General features: G+C 37.3%; 2 long non-coding RNA genes across 3 annotated transcripts; both read right to left on the bottom strand.

Moving 5' to 3' along the window:
• Positions 1 to 1,806: 1,806 nt before the first annotated feature.
• On the bottom strand, positions 1,807 to 7,792 carry LOC139954842 (uncharacterized). 2 transcript variants are annotated; one of them, XR_011788208.1, is made up of 4 exons: positions 7,430 to 7,792; positions 5,213 to 5,389; positions 3,713 to 3,798; positions 1,807 to 2,333 (listed from the first exon to the last, which is right to left on the bottom strand). It is a non-coding gene; the product is annotated as an uncharacterized lncRNA (long non-coding RNA). The 2 variants fall into 2 exon arrangements; XR_011788209.1 differs by having other exon boundaries at positions 1,811 to 2,333; positions 5,222 to 5,389; positions 7,430 to 7,788.
• Positions 7,793 to 8,750: 958 nt separating this feature from the next.
• LOC139984848 (uncharacterized) lies at positions 8,751 to 15,243 on the bottom strand. The gene is made up of 3 exons (XR_011799207.1): positions 12,216 to 15,243; positions 11,140 to 11,259; positions 8,751 to 10,627 (listed from the first exon to the last, which is right to left on the bottom strand). It is a non-coding gene; the product is annotated as an uncharacterized lncRNA (long non-coding RNA).
• Positions 15,244 to 17,404: the final 2,161 nt, after the last annotated feature.

Raw genomic sequence — 17,404 nt, 5'->3', positions numbered from 1 at the left:
AGTATTTTTGCGATAACTTGAGAACGAATTGTCCGTTAGGGTTGGGAGTTGCTTCAGTGTAATCCAATTGTCGACCCACATCTGGGTGACCCTTGACTTCAATTTGACCTCTGGTGACCTTTTCATGTTTTGGGGATTTTTACAGTTTCGATGCTATTTTCAGATGTCAAAGGTACCTTCCGATCATAAATATCGATAGGTTGACCCCCGTGTGACCTTTGTGTGCGAACTTATATGGGGTCAAAGTTTTCGGTCAGAGTTAGGATGGCTGTACAGACTTATCGTGTTGATTTTTGAAATCAGCATATCAAACTACATTTGAAACCAAGGTCAAAAGGTCAAAGGTCACATTAGAAAAAATGTGCTTAGTTTGGGAGAAAACGGGCAAAAAAGAAAATGTTTGGTTTTGATGCTAGATTTGGATATCAAAGGTACCTTCCGATCAAAAATGTCAATGGGTTGACACCCGGGTGACCTTTGTGTGTAAAGTTATACAAGGTCAAAGTTAATTTTCAGACATTTAATGCAATAACTCCCAGGGCCAAGGTGTAACAAGGTTGATATTTTGGGACAAGTTGCAAATGGTATAGAGGAATATTTTCAAACTTAACGGTCATGTGATTCGAGGTCATCAAAGGTCAATTAATGTTAAAAAACTAGTATTTTCGGTGAGAAAATGGGCAAAGAAAAAAATGTTTGAATTCTTACAGTTTTGATGCTATATTCACGTCTCAACAATTAAAAATGTCAATAGGTTTACCCCAGGTGACCTTTGTGTGTGAAGTTTTATGAGGTGAAAGTAAATTTTCAGACATTTAGTGCAATAATTCCCAGTTCCAAGGTGTGACACGGTTGATATTTTGGGACAAGTTGCAAATGGTATAGGGGAATATTTTCAAACTTAACGGTCATGTGATCCGAGGTCACCAAAGGTCAATTAATGATAAAAAACCTAGTATTTTTGCGATAACTTGAGAACGAAGTGTCCGTTTGGGTTGGGAGTTGCTTCAATGTAATCCAATTGTCGACCCACATCTGGGTGACCCTTGACCTCAATTTGACCTCTGGTGACCTTTTCATGTTTTGGGGATTTTTACAGTTTCGATGCTATTTTCAGATGTCAAAGGTGCCTTCTGATCAAAAATGTCAATAGGTTGACCCCAATGTGACCTTCGTGTGCGAAGTTATACAAGTTCAAAGTTAAATAATATAAATGAGGTCACAGGTCAAACGTGAAAAACTCCCAAGTTGCAATAACTTAGCTACTATTTATTGGAATTTCGTCAAAGTTGTTATGATGATATTGGTAGATAGTCTCCACACACTGATGTGTGTTGCAATTGATATCATGCATGTTTATAAGGGGGGGGGGGGCTAGCATTATTTCGTTATGAAAAGTTTGTATGCACAATAACTCAACAAGGGAATGACCAATCATTACCGTACTTGGTGAGTGGGTGGCCCATAGTAAGTAGATTATCCCTGTTGATGTTGGTGCTCATTTCATGAATATTAATGAGGTCATGGGGTCAAACGTGAAATACTCCAAATTGCAATTACTTGGCTACTATTGTTGGAATTTCGTCAAACTTGGTATGATGATAATGGTAGAGTGTCTTCACACACTGATGTGTGTTGCAATTGATATCAGGGCTTAGCATTACTTTGGCAACAAAAGTTTGTGAGCATAAATTACTGTTGTTGTATTAGGGCTTTGTTAGAAATTTCCCTATGAATGGAACTAATGAACAGCAGCAAGGAACCATGAAATGTTTTCATTCTGGTCTTACAAACAGTGGGATAAGCCAAGTTGAAAACATAGTATGATGCTATGTATGCTCACAGAGCTGAAATCAACCAACTGCTAGAGCCAACTTCTTCCCCATGAAATATTGTAAAGGGGGTTTATTCTGCACAAGTGGGACCATTTCCCTTGATGTAGAGGGCTTAATATTTCAATCTTATTATGAATTACACTTTAAGTATCAAGTAGTTTAAAAGTATAATTTCGTTTTAACAGCAGACAAACGACAACGGTCAGAGGTCTATTCTTGTTTTTGCACCTACAGGTTTTGATTAACCCTGGAATGGAAAGGTCTAACTTAAAATTGTCATTAATGCTTAAGATGATTTTCTGAATGAATACCATGGTCTTCTTTCAAATAGTGGGGTAAGCTAAGTCGAAAACGTAAAACGATGCAATGTATGAAGACAAATCCGAAATCAGCAGACTGCAAGATCCCACTTCTTCCCATCAACAAATATTGCAAAGCAGGTTGATTCTCCATAAGTGGCACCATTTCCCCTGATGTAGAGGCTTGGGGGTCTTCATTCTATAAGCAAGAAAATACACCATAATATTTTACATGGTTTGGTACAGGTGATTATTGGTATCAATGTGGCTTTTAGTCACCCTACTTGAACCTGAAATAATTTGGCTTTCTACACCACTTTTTTAAATTCCCATTCAAGTGTGATATTAAGCAAAATGGCTGTTGTCTAGCTGCATGCAGTTTCACGACAAGTAAACCAATCAAGCTGCATATAAGTTTGGAAAATTTGTTTTCTCTGTTAAAAATTAGTTCTAACACTAACCCTGGACAATTCAAAAGTAACAATAAAATCACAAAACAATCTGCCAAAACCATACACTCCACACATATATTGATAAGAAATTTATAATACTAATGTGCTTAGATTATGAACAGTTTTACAGGTCATATTTTTGGCACAGCTGTTCCTTATGCGTCAAAGGTATGGTCACATGGCCTACGTTTTCAGAGACCAACTCTTCACCTTCAGTTAGTGCCAACTGTTGTTTCCAAATACCATGAAAAAACATTTGCTTTCAAGATGAAATTCAAACTGGCTATTAATTTTGGTTTAACACCCATCACAGTACTTCTCATAGATTTACAAGCGTTTTGTAGGAAATTCATTGCTGTCCCTGTCCACTCATGAAAATTAATCTGAACAAATTAAAATGGCAAATGTTTATACCAACACCACCATGCTAAGTTTAAATAGAATTGACCATATATATCACTAATAAAAACATTAGGAGCTATCTACAGATCATAAAGGCATCCACATATATTCTTTTGGTAAAAGAATGTACAAACAGGGACGCCTACATGGGAATAGGGCAGGGGACAAATCCCCACAAAAGGGGCACTTTGTGTTGAAAAAGGGCACACAATGGCGAATACAACAAAAACCTCATACAGTTCCCCAGCACCCCACCCTACTGAATGGCGGACTTAACATGGCTGGCAGAAGTTTCCCCCACACTACATGCCCTTGATCCTAGAAACTTGTTTTTCAAAATTTCGATTTTTGGTACTTGACCCTATTTTGGCTTTTGAGGTTACATCAGAATTTCAAACAAACTTTGTTGAATTTTATGCCAATTTTGTCTAATTTTCATTCATATTTTGTCAAAAAACTGCCATTGTTCCCAAGTGAAATATATATATATATCCAACACTGTAAAGGGGAACTTTTTCCCCTTTATCCGGACTGCCCTTGTGTGGTGGAGGGCAGTATTCAATATCCCCCCCCCCCCAATAAAAAAGATTAGCTTTTCGAATGACACCAACAGTCCTGTAACGTAGCGAAATGGTAAAGTCTACTTTTAATTTTTTGAAAAGTACACTTGCAAATCAATTATGACAAGATCCCATGGGACTTGAAGAGTTAAATATGTCCTTACACTTTCATCAGCAAATATCAGGAAGCTTTTTATTTTCTCCTTCAACAGCAATGGAATACCAAGCACAGCAGCAACAGCAGTGGCATCTGTTGACAAAATAAAAAGGAATTATAATTAGATGTGTACAATGACAATGATACCCACATAAAGTCGGTTACTTCTCTTATACATTGAAATTTATGTTTCTGAATAACGCTTCGTCTTTATTGTTCTGCAGCACCTTGTGTTCTTGTTAAATCGGACAAACCTCAGGATAGCCCCTTCGTGGACTTCATACGAATTCATAACATGGCTCCTTCTCACCAGGACTTTATTGCAATTCATAACAATGTAACTATTATAAACCTTGTCAGAGCTCTGCTGATATAACCTGTACAAAATGACAGCAAAATAGTCTCCCTTCATTGATCAGGATTCCTTTTAAGTACTGACCCGGGAAGCACCACACAAGCAATCATAAACATGTGTGTCATAAACATGACAGGCAAAATGTCTGCTTCAATTATTTAGGATCCTCTATTTGATGCTTGCTTTTGTGATGATGAACCCATCTGAGTGAAATTGCATGGTACTGTTGAAAACAAGTACTAGTTACTTCAGGCTTGGGGCGATTACATCTGAATGTAATCGATTACGATTACTTGAGAATGTATGATTACGATTACGATTACAGCCGAAAGTTGAAGTAATCGATTACGATTACATTGTAATGCAATCGTGATTACAATCATGATTACATTGTGGTTACTTGCACAATCCTCTGCATATCTGTTTAATATAACTCTCTGCCGGGAAATAGGGCAATGAAATAGGGCTGAGAGGCAGCATTGAACAGAATAATTCAGGTGATAATAAATCCTTGAATATGGCGATCAAATCCCCAGTACTTCTTAGTATAAGTTTATTGTGCTAGAGAATTCTAGAAGCAGGAACACTTCTTTGGTCACACTAAAAGCCAATAGTAAGAATTAGTTTTAATCATTGCTACTAATTTTGCCCTTCTCATTCAAATTTCACTGTAATCATAAATGTAATACGATTACGATTACTTTGCCTTTGTAATCGATTACGATTATGATTACTTTGTAATTTTCACAAAAGTAATCGATTACGATTACTTCAAAAAAAGTAATCGATTGTAATCGATTACTGATTACGATTACCCCAAGCCTGCTTTACTTTGTCTTCAGAACTATGTGATATAGGGTATGTGTAATACATGCTATCACCAGTTACACTATTTCATAAGTATAGCCACTGATGGTACTTCGGTCCATTCATTTTTGTGGTATCGTACCTTGCTTGAACTGGTAATTACCAATATTTTTTTCAAATACTGCTTTACTGTGCAACATTACATCTAAGGTTAAGTCCCTCCTCTAATTCCATGTTACCTGAATCTTTAAACCATTCCCGACTTGGGCTCTATTAAATCAAAGAGATAAGTCATTCAACACTTCCTCACTGAATATTAATAAATAACCATATAATGGAATGTACCCTTCTTACTCTGCTCATCTCGTTGCCCTTGCATCTCATCAACTGCCCAGGAAAAGACCTCATCCTTCTCTTCATCGACTGGCACACCTTAAGTAGTACAGATTTGCCATACTTCATAAGACCTTCCTACAACCATGGAGCTATAAACAAATCATGGATCCCCTCTTGTTTGCATACCTGTTGGAAATAAATATACAGAAATATCAATTTCAGGGTTTGAGAAATAAACCTACTTGCACACCATTCACTGATATTTACATTATTGGTTGTGAGGGAAAAAATCAAGTTGAATATAAAGGTTACTTCTAGTGGGTGTTAGTGCAGGAGCAGCTAAAATTTCAATATTTCTGGGGTGTCACAGGCTGAGTGGTAAATTCAAATTCAAATTTATCAGGAAGTGTTTAGGAATTCTTCACTCTTGACATCACTAGAGATCTTAATTGGCATAAAAAGTGCAATTGCCAAAAAAAAGTATAAAGAGCATAGTTGACCCAAAAAAGTATACTACTTAAAAAGAATTTAAATTTTGGATAACAAATATAGGGCTCAGTACGGTTTCTGCCTAGTAGGAACAACCTGCCATTGACCGTAGTGCCCTTGATTTTCAAATGTGTTAATGGGATTGATGAATTCACTTTTTGTTTCTTACATACACCCAACAGAATGAGACTAATCCAAATATCGATGGATACAATTCGCATTGGTTAATTGAATTTCACTCGAAACTGTAGAAATCTGGCATTTTTTAATGAAATATAGTCCAATTTTATCTCCCTCAAAACATTAATACAATTGCCTTATACACTCAAATCCGCCACTACCAAATGTCCGAGAGTCAATAATATATATAATTCTTGCAAATCTTCCTCGTTATCAAACCTCATAAATAAAATTTCTTAGTCACTTATGAATGATTGTGACAATGGGCTACTCGAAAGTCTGATAAAAACAGCACATAAGTATAGCCTTTACCTGCACCTGGTACATTGTTAGCCTTGTTCAACGAGTGGTACGCAACTACAATTGAAAATGGGAATAAGCCATTTGCATTAAAAATATGCCCCAAGAACTACAGAAAACCCATGTTGACATACCAAAAGTCAAACAAAACAAATTAAGCTACGCCACACATATATGCTAACTACAAAGACCATTGACCGTAACGTTGATATCTGCATAATAGTAGTACAGCCCTCTAAACCATGGATAATTTTAGTGCCAGCCTACTGCGTCACAGGTTCAGCGAATAAACATATGGTTAGGCTTGATTTCCCCCATTGACTTAGTGTGTTGTTAGGCTGCCATAGGGTTAGAGATATAAGTGACTATTCGGTGAAAATTTTATGCAAGCTTATTTGCGAAACAGTTTCACTTCAATTCACCACATCGTATTGCAGTGTATGAAGCAGAGGACCTTCAAGCTGCTGTATAGCTCAGCCACGGTATGATCAAGACACGTGTACTGGAGAAACTTTTCCAGAAACGTTATTGTAATACACCCTTTCGAGAAAACGACCAAATGCTGTAAACCCCCAATCCAGTGATACATGATATGAAAAGGGATGTTTACCATCTAGCTGGCTAAAAAAAAGTACAGATCCGCTGAAGTGCGAAAATTGCCGTACAGCAAACCGATATTTTTCCACCTAGCTAGGGAGTTTAGGTCCTGTTCTCCATAAGTAGGATTATAGCAAGTATTAATGCAAGTAACACTTTTATTCACAAATAGTTAGGTTTTAAGCAGTTTTTTATGTGAAATTAGTGCCGGTCGGAAGCAGTGTTTTTCATCCGGAGTGGTGGGCGAAAATCCTCCGTGCTGGTCGGGCCCGCCGCCCAGTGCCGACCACCGTAGTTATAACGCTGTCCACCGTTACTTTCAGTCTGACAATTTCATCGATTTGAACAGTAAATAAGCTAAGCCCTACTCAGGTTAACATTTAATGGTTCTGAGAATGAACTTTACAAAAATAAACAAAGATAAATTTGTGTGCACATCATAGCCTATTGAATCACGTTAGGCCTATGAGTATGAGGTATCCTGCACATATCATGCATATGGCATAACGTTAGGCTAGAACGACGAACGTTCGTTGTTGCTAAGCAGAACTAAAACTGGTAATTTACATGTCATCAATTTAACTATCTATTCTAAAAATACGAAATAAAGAATAACTTGCAATTAAATCACAATTTAGTAAAGTTATAAGATACACCCACCTTGCGATTGCAGACATTTTCTCGGCTCCAGAATTTCTTACTGCAGTATCTAATATGGCGTCGGAATCATCGAGAGCTAGAGGCCTGGCGCCTGCAGAGTGCGCACGCGCGACTACGTATATCTGACGTCATTTGTGAATTCTAAATTAGTCAAATGACGAAGACGTTTTAGTACCGGTGCTGGAATATCGCCTTAACCTAATTAAGTTTTTGCTATAAGTAATTATCAATTTCCCCAAAAAATTTGTGGAAATTTTTCTTATGACGTGTTAGAGTTTACACTTAACCGAAAATTGTTATATAGCATATCCATTATTCCTTGGGATTTTAATTATTGGTGATTTTATAAACAATTTTTTAATATTCATCCATATTGTGGCGCAGAAGTTGTTTGTAAGTAAATAACCAAAAACCTTGAAGACCAAAAATAAGAAATAAAGCTTTGAAATCAAATTTCGTGATTCCCAATTCACTAATTATGCTTCGTCACTATTTTGGACAATGACTAACTTTCATTGGTCTTTAGCCATTTTAATTAGTCATATGACTGATGAAATTAGTCAAAAATTCTGACTAATGCAAAATTAGTCATTTGACCATTTTGGCATGTGTATATGACTAATTAAAATTTACAGTGTAGCAACTCTAATAACACTGTATTTATCGTCTAGATGGGTAGGAATGGGGCACTTTAAAGCATAGCTTGAAAATGATTGGGCCATCGTTCCTGGTCCCTTCTTGTTATTTGCTTTGCATTACTTTTCAGAACAGAATTTCATATGTTTATCCACTAGTTGCAGTATGAGGATATGAAGAGTTGTAATACATTCCAGACTTCTATATGTGTAAGTTTTATCAATCTGGGATTTGCAACTACCTGTCTAAATGAACATGTTTGGCAGCCTGAAACATTAAATTCACATACAATCGGGGGGTGGCCAGGGTTCGAAAAGTCACCAAGTTGGTGGGGGAGGGGAAATTGGGGACAAAATTCCTCACGATGGACCCAGCGTGGCTGCATATTATTTTTGGCGGGGGGGGGGGGGACTAAGATGGGACACTATCTTAGCGAAAGCAACAGCTGGCGCGTAGAGTGTCAAACAGTTGGGCTGAAAATGCGGTGTGCTAGATCGCCTATCGAAATGATATTCTCAGACCTTGTAAAGTTTGGAGATAAAGAGAGATACATGAAAGTTGTATGGCCCCATGTAGCAGCTAAGGTAATACAGAATTGAACTGACGTCAGTAATTAAGAACTAATTATAGATCCTTGCACCTTTTTGGAAAACATTGCAAACATTAAGGGAGGGGCATATACGGCTCTGGGGCAAACAAACCTTGAGCCCCCTCACGATTTTCGTTAACTAGGTGGTTCAGCCCCTCAAAGTCCCTCCCCCCTTTCCGGTTCCGCCTTCCCTGTAGGCAATCGGAAAAGGGCATTGAAGATACAAGGCTGATTTTTGTTAGTCAGAGGAAAGAAGTGTTACGATATTATTAGAGCGTACTCCCTGATATTTATTACAGCCCACAAATATATTGGAAAAACTTTCTTCATCGTTTCATAATTTATTCAATCATCAATTCCAGAACATCGACAAACACATAAAGAGCGATGTATAGTGTTTCAAAAAAATGGCTAGGTACAAAGTGGTTATACGGAATGACTATGAGATGGTTGTCTGCAATTGCTCACTACTGACAATGAGTCTCTAAAAATGAATAGTCAACAGACACTATAACCAACTGAATAATAAAAAATGCCGGAAAACTTATTTTACCACACGCCTTTCATTTGTAATGAGAGTGTGTGTCTGGATGAAATGTACTTCAGTGATCAGAAATTTGTGGTATTTCTACCGAGTAGCAAAGGAACATGCATACATGCATGCATGCATATATACATACATACATACACACACACACACACACACGTTGACCCATACGCGTTTACGGCGCCTATTGGGGAAGCAAGTTGTATTAATCCAAATTGGGGACTTCTGTTCTGAGCAACTTTTCAATGATGTTTTTCGCATTTTATGACAAATACAGGCTGGTATTGCATGTCATCATATTGAGAAGGGAAGCATTGTTTTCTTAGTTTCAACCTGTACGTGCAAAGTGGGGATGACACAATTTTTGGTGTTTGACATGGGACTGGGGTTAAACATATATATCCCCAATGTAATTGTGAGGAACAATATGACATATCCCACGTTGACTTTTTTGTTTTACATGGGTGCTCATACTGCCATCCTGTAAGATGCTGTCAACTGACCTACATGATTAGTAAAAATGGCTGATTATTTTCCTTTCATTGGATGAGAATGTACAATTCCACAAAACTCAAGTATCTGTTTACCAGTGCATGTGGCAAAGCATGGGAGTCTTTTATTATATCATCTGTAAATTACTCAAGAGATAAATGTAAGATAATTGAATTTTCATTAACAAATTCAACAATATAGCATAATACTTTGGCTTTGCAAGACATCATCTAAACATTACCTCACATATTATTGCTTCCACATTGAGTCAAGACATGCACAAGGACAAGATTATTTTCTGAGTTTGACCCACTTTATTTTACTTAAAGCACAAAATGAGCATATAACAAAACATCAACTTTCAGTAAACCCAAAAGACGAATGCATGAAGTTATGTATAACCAAAACAAAAACACTTGAAAGTGTGACATAAGTGACAAACAAAGGAGCCTCAGGTTTATTCAACTACCAGTGAAATTCAGTGACTAACCATACATGGGAGTGGTCAGTGCGTAAAGTTTTAAAGGTAATTAATTCTTCAGTAACAATGACTTCAAAATGATGAATACCCCTTTTAAGCGTATTTCAGTGACCTAGTGTCCAAAACTCACTTCTTAAATGCAGTCCAATACCCTGGACCCTGATAATAACTTCTTACAGGTTGCAGTCTGAAATGTATAGATCTGCAAATGAACTCCTTACATTTGTACAAAGCTTGTCTGTCCCTTTCTTGCATTAGAATATATTTTGTTTCTGATTTAATCTTTAATATTAGTCCATCGTCTGTTAGGAAGGTAGGGTTCCGGACTCATGCAGTTCGCTATTGATAACTTGCTGATAGATTGTTATTTGATAAGTGCTGATGGACTGCTGCTCGCTCATGGGTAGTCCATTGTTTTCTTCTGTTGACTTTGGGAATTGGCTCTAAAAACAACTGAAAGAGATGGTATAGATCAAGACACAGCAATTTTTTTAAAGCTGCACTTCTAGTGGTCAGGTACTGTGACAATATCTCCTTTCATGTTATGTACTGAGATAAAAACTATAGTGCACACACACATAATTTTCATGTCAACAATTACAATGAGAGGACAATATTTAAAAGCAATATGAGCACTTTCACATTTTCAATCAATCATTACAGCTTGTTAAGTATTGTGCTTTAAACAGCATTACTACTAAGGAGTACTGATGTAAATCAAAGCAATGAAGGTTGGTTATCCTCCCAACTACCATAGGCATACTGTTCCAATTTGCTCTTCAAAGCTCCACTTTGTAGATCTTATGCCAACTGGTAATCTAGAAAGTTATGAAGTGACTGAACTGACATAATCCGGACCACAAAGCAAGAAGAAGCATTCAATCTTTTGGGCAATTTAAGCTTACTCTTTTTTTATAACTTTAAACTAGAGCTCAATAGATATTGAACCAAGTGAATTTCTATACCTGTTTGTTGATCATTATTCACAGAGAATCCTTTCTTGATATCACTGCCATCAACAGGATGATCAATACAGTCATCTTGATCAGAAACCATTTGCTCATAGTCTCCTTCTGGTACACCTCCTGTTCATAAGAAAAGAAAATCATCATCAAGTATGATATGGGTTGGGGGTTTTCTGTTTGTGGTTTGGTGTTGGCTTTTTGGGGCTGGTTTGTGGAGCTTTATTGTTTTGGTTCTGTTAGCCTTTGGGTCCGTGTCCTTTTCACGTCACGTTAAACGCTATATTTTATACATTTGTGGGTTAGTGAGAGATTTCTGTTTGTGGGTTTTTGGTGGTTGTTAAACAGACTGGGATTGTTTTTGGTTTTGTTGACCTTTGGTCCGTGTCCGTTTCTTTGCACGTTAAAAGCACGATCAAGGATCAAGACTTTTGATGGCTAGCATTGAGAAAGGTGAGAGGATACCTCAGTGGTTGAACAAGGACCTGCATACCTCACAACCTGTGTGAAAAATATCGCATCACAGCCACTTGTGAATGAAGTTAGATGGACTACCATGCTCCAAAGATTGAATTGGGGTGGAGACAGGTAACTCTTCAACTACTAGATTGAGGCAAAGACTACTATGAGCAGAATTTGGCAAAGGATTGATTGATAAGTGGGACACAAGTTGGCCATTTTATTTGAATTTAAAAACTGACACACTAATTACGCTACACAGTTTGCTAACACTAATTCTATCACTTCAGCCAATACACAGCCTTTAGTGTGTTCATGTCAACTGTCATTTCTTTCCAAACCACACCATTTGCTGTAGCACACTGCTTGCAAATTCATACAAAGCAGCATGAGATGTCCTTCATGGAGATGATACTTTTCAGGTAAAAGTAAAGTGAAAGAGCTACATTGACACTACAGTAGTATTTGTTAACGTTAATAACTGTCATATTGGACGTTATTGTAGATATCCCCAGTATATTGGTTTTACAACAGTGTGTATCCCCACTTTACTATCCAATTACCAAGTAATATGTATTTTAATTAAAAAAACAGTAGCCATTCTTAGAATTTCAACTTACCTTTTGGGGTTATTTCTTTCACAGTAAAACCCTGCCTATCTGCTTCAGATTGATGAATTTTTTGGCCACTTACTCATGGTTCAATCATCTCTTTTTGGCCTCATTGTTGTGTCTGTTATCAAAAGGAATAAGTTTAGATTACGTTGAGCAAGAGACTGTATTTAAATTAATTACAATACTAGGTTAACCCCCATCACTCAAGGAAGTTTCAGAAATATGTAAAACCATTGAATTACAATTTTTTGTTTGTGCAGAGCCCTTCATGAAACATACAAACTTTGTGCAAATTGAGATTTTGCTCTTCCTAGGACTACCATTAAATGACGAGTAGGGGCAAATTGCTCTGTCTTAATAACCATATGAATTAACAAAATCCAGCAAAATTAATTCTTTGCGCTGATGTAAACATCTTGTTCAACAAGTTTGTGCAAACATGGATGATGGAATACATCATTTCTTCTTAAGTCAAAATACAACACCTTTTCATTTTACAAAAGTCATATGTCAATTGGGCTAGCCCCTATTCATCATTTATTGGTAAAAAATGCTGTATTATGTGTATTTGCACATTTACAGCATAGTGTCTTCTTGGAAAATCAGGATTAGCAGGACAAGAGCTATGACTAGAGGTGGAGTGTAAGGCTATACAAGCAAGGACTAATTAATGCTCCATAATTTCCATTAATTGTCCCACAAAAATCTTAAGTGTTAATTAAGCATAGGCTCAGGATTGGACCCAAACGTTAGGCTACATGTACACCTGCACAAACGCAATGCGTTACATAACATGTACTAGTTAGTGTATAGGTTATCATAAGCCATGTGGTACTAGTAGGCCTAGTAACACAATCGTCAATGTGTGGAGGTGATGGTAACGTTGGTTGTCCACAATTCCATAGCACTGGCAGTAAATAAAACAACCCGTTGATATGCCAGTGATACATGTAAAATGATACACTGACCAATTCCTACACCTAACATTAACAATAACCATGACTTGTGTAAATAAAGTTATTAAATTTCTACCTAAAAACCCTTCTAGGTCTGATTGTAGCCTAACTTAAGAAGGCACTCTATGATGTACCGCACCGTTAAAATTAAAGCTAGGTCTAGGCCCGTACTATAACTTAACGTTATCGTCCATGCTTAATTGCTGCAACGACTTTACCTTTATTTAAGTTGTAAGTTTGCTACTTTGTCTACTTTTTTTAATTTTTATATGCCAGTCGGCTGATTTCTAACAATAAAGTCGTCTCCTTCTTTTAGATTTGAACGAAAACTCACTTGCATTTGGTTGATCGATATCTTTTTGTGTTTCGTCGTACTCGGTATACAAAGGTTCTGCGGAGAAGGCGGGAAATGGGGCGCGCCATTCGGATGTTGTGAAACAGGCTTACACCGGTGTATGGAAAAAAATCCATGCGAGCCATACACACTTTTTACACCTATTTGCGTTTAAAACCTGGATAGTGGGGAACATGCTCAGAACTCACTAACAACCTCCGAGCTACATAATTGACACCCCGTTTGACTGTAGTTTCATGAATCTAAAATCGGGGATATCCCCGTTTCGCGGAGTATCCCCGGTTGACGGGTGTGTATCCTAACGATTATCCCCGATAGGCGCCGTTCACGCACGCACCCATACACACATACACGTCTTCCCCTTACAACTGATGACCTGTACGAGATACTTTGCAAATGGTGACATAGTAAGGAAACCTCATTTGGAGTTCAAATTTGCCATGGCTATCCATCAGTGTAAATAATCAATGGTCTCAATATTTTAAAATAACTGAGGGAACCTATAAATCTGATACAAATTGGATGGCATGTGGTACACATTTGGACAGATGACACACTACTGTCATCACTAATATATCTTGACAATCATATGGATGTGTGTCACCAATTGTTATGTTTCTTTTCAAGGTGGTGTGTGTGTCATCACTTTATATTTGGACAATAATCAAGATGTGTCACCAATTATCATATTTTTTTTTCAAGGTGGTGTGTGTCATCACTTTATAGTCTGACAGTCATCAAGATGTGTCACAAATTATTATATTCGTTTTAGTGTGTCATCACTTTACATCTTGACAAACATGGATGTGTGTCACCAGTTATTATGTTTCTTTTCAATGTGGTGTGTGTAATCACTAGATGTGTCACCAATTATTGTTTGTTTTCAATGTGGTGTGTGTCATCACTTTATATTCGGACAAGCATTAACATGTGTCACCAATTATTATGTGCATTTTCAGGGTGGTGTGTGTCATCACTAATATGTAACCACCACACAGCTGTATGTTGATGTCATTAATTATGTTTATTTCCAAAATAGTGTGTGCATGTCATCACTTATATTGTGACAACCACACTGTGATTAGTATGATATTTTGTGGCCATTTTTAACAGCTATGGTTATATAGAGCCACCCTTAGGCCTTTCTATGCCAGTTATAGGGACACTGGATATCATCACTTCGGAATCAAACCTGCGCCCTCTTGGTTACATGTCCAACGATATTCTCTGGTCGCTCACAGGTCACCGGGTTTATCTTGCTAAACATGGCATATCATTATCTTTTTATCATTATCACCACAGGTTTGTTGCAAACGTGGCATGTCATCAATTATTATGTTCATTTCCAAGATGGTGTGTGTCATCACTTATATTGTGTTCATCACACAGCTGTTTGTTGCAAAACATGGCATATCATTAATTAATATTTCTACAAAAGTTTTGCCACAAATGTGCTTAGACCTCCACAAAATCAATAGGACTCCTGTACACATCACAAGGAATACACACACACACCAAGGCGGCACTGAATTGACACCATAGACTTAGCGTGTTCAAGCAAGTTTTTTCGGCAGATTTTAAGAGTGTCACCTCTCATCTCTCCTAAAAACAATAAGTATCATGTACTTATCATGAGTAACATAAACACCAAGTTACTTTTGTTAGTTTTTCTTTGGAAGCATGGTATCAGAAGTGCGAATCTACTGATTCTTCTTGGAGTAGCATGTAGATACTCATATGAATGAATGTAGGGGTGGGGGGGGGGGGGGTGGGTGGCATTGGGGTAACTAAAATCATGCATTAAGTATACCTTTAATGATCAATAATAGACAAATGAATGAGACCAATAGAATGAGACCACAAATACAATGAAATGCATTTCTTAATGCCTTTAATGACATAAACATTTGTTGCAAGACACTTTGAAATGAAAATTGGAAGAATGATGAAGGAAACACAACATAACATTTGAACACAACTTAATAGGTTAACAAATATGTGGGTAATGTGATGTATTTCATACAAGAAAGTCATATTGAACGTAACAGTTATGCTGAAGCTGTATATCCATTTTCTAATGACTATGGTCTGGCTGTAAAAATATGTTTGCAGTCATACGTACCAGTAGTTAAAGATGATTATGACTAACTTTTATTAATATCCATTGCTATCTGTAGGAGAAGAAGCACTTTGCAGATCCTCACAAATTAACCCCTAGATGACCTTTGACCTGAAAATTCTGAACATCCGAAATGTCCCCCCACGAAATAATGATTGTATTCATGTTTCATGAAAATCCATCGACAGCTGTACGAAAGGAAGCAGTTCAACAAGTGTCAACAGACGAATAGATAGATGGATGGATAGATGGTGGAGGTCGCCACCAGCACTTACATACCAGCATGATATGAGCTAACAAAGCCAACAGAATACAACCTCAGTCACAATCAATTTCATGAGTTGGAATGAATTACAAAAAATGACATAACGAGTGACTCCTGCAGGGATCTCAAATCACATTTGGATGAATTGGATCATTACCTTTGTAGTGACGAAATTTACACAAAATGTACCCATGAATTTGAGCTTTGTTAGCAACATGGGCTTGCAGCTATCGGACTCTTTGTGACCAACTTCTGATCACAACCCTGAGTTTTTGGAATGTTATTGTCTCCCGACATTGACAAGACTTTCCTGCCCAACATCAATGACCTTTCATCCAATTGTCAATGATCATCCAATTTCAATGACCCATCATCCAATGAGTTAAATTGTGTCAAAATCCATGAGAGCAGTAGCTAGTAGGCCTATATGATGTAGTGAACCCATATAACAAAACATGCATTAAAACTCCCCATCATTTTTTCTGACCATGTTTGAAATAAAAGATATATGTTTCATCCTCTTTTTTGTTACCCTCCGCTTCTGTTATTAGTTCCCCCGCATACTCAACAATTAATTCACCAGCTATGAAATCCTTGCCAGCAAATAAGCCCAGTCCTGTCAGCAAAATATTTAAAATTTTTACAATATGGTTTGTGCAAATTACAGCAGTACAGAGTAAATGTTTAGTAATATTGAAAGACAATTTATAATGTTGGGGGAGTTGACTATAAGGGGTTTTCCCCCACCTCCCCTCACACACACATTTTTTTGGAAAACATTACTTATTTCAATATTTACATGGAAAATGGTGATATCAATATTTTTTTTTTACATATATAACTCGACTAATTATATTTAAGTTATAGAGTGAGGGGGGAAGGGACAATACCAAAATTAAGGGAGTAATTTAGAGCCGCTACTAGTTGGTACCTGGGGAGAATCCAGTGTTCTGTGGAGGAGGGATGAGCCTAAGGGTTGTTTTGTTTATGCAATGTGGCTTAGATGCAATACGGTGCTATATTTGGCATCCGTAACGGTACGTGGGTGAACCATGTAGGGTAGGCTGTCCTGTGGGGGGCATCTAGATGTGGTACACATTTTTGTCTATGTAAGGTGGCTTTGATGCTTTTTGACAGTTTCCAGTGTTTCACCTCTCTTGATCCTGTATGACCTTCGACCTTCACCGCAACAATAGGGATCATGTTCTAATACTAACGATATGGTGAGCACACACACCAACTATGAGCTGAATTGACGATTTCCTTAATAACCAAGGTATGTAGTGTTTAAAATGAAAATTTCACTTTCTGGCTTCAGATGACCGACCTTTGACTTCTACCACAAGCAATAGTGAACACACATACTAAGTATGAGCGCCACTGTATTTAAGTTTGCTTCAGCAAGTTATTAGTGTTTACAATGTTTTCATTGTTTGATCTCTGTTGACCTCAGAGACCGACAGCAAAACCAAAACAGGGATCAGTCTACTCACTAAGGGT

This window comes from Apostichopus japonicus, chromosome 17 (assembly GCF_037975245.1).
Source record: "Apostichopus japonicus isolate 1M-3 chromosome 17, ASM3797524v1, whole genome shotgun sequence".
In the NCBI taxonomy this organism is placed as follows: Eukaryota; Metazoa; Echinodermata; class Holothuroidea; order Aspidochirotida; family Stichopodidae; genus Apostichopus; species Apostichopus japonicus.
Note: the sequence above shows the minus strand (reverse complement) of the source record. Positions and strands in the feature narration are given on the sequence as shown.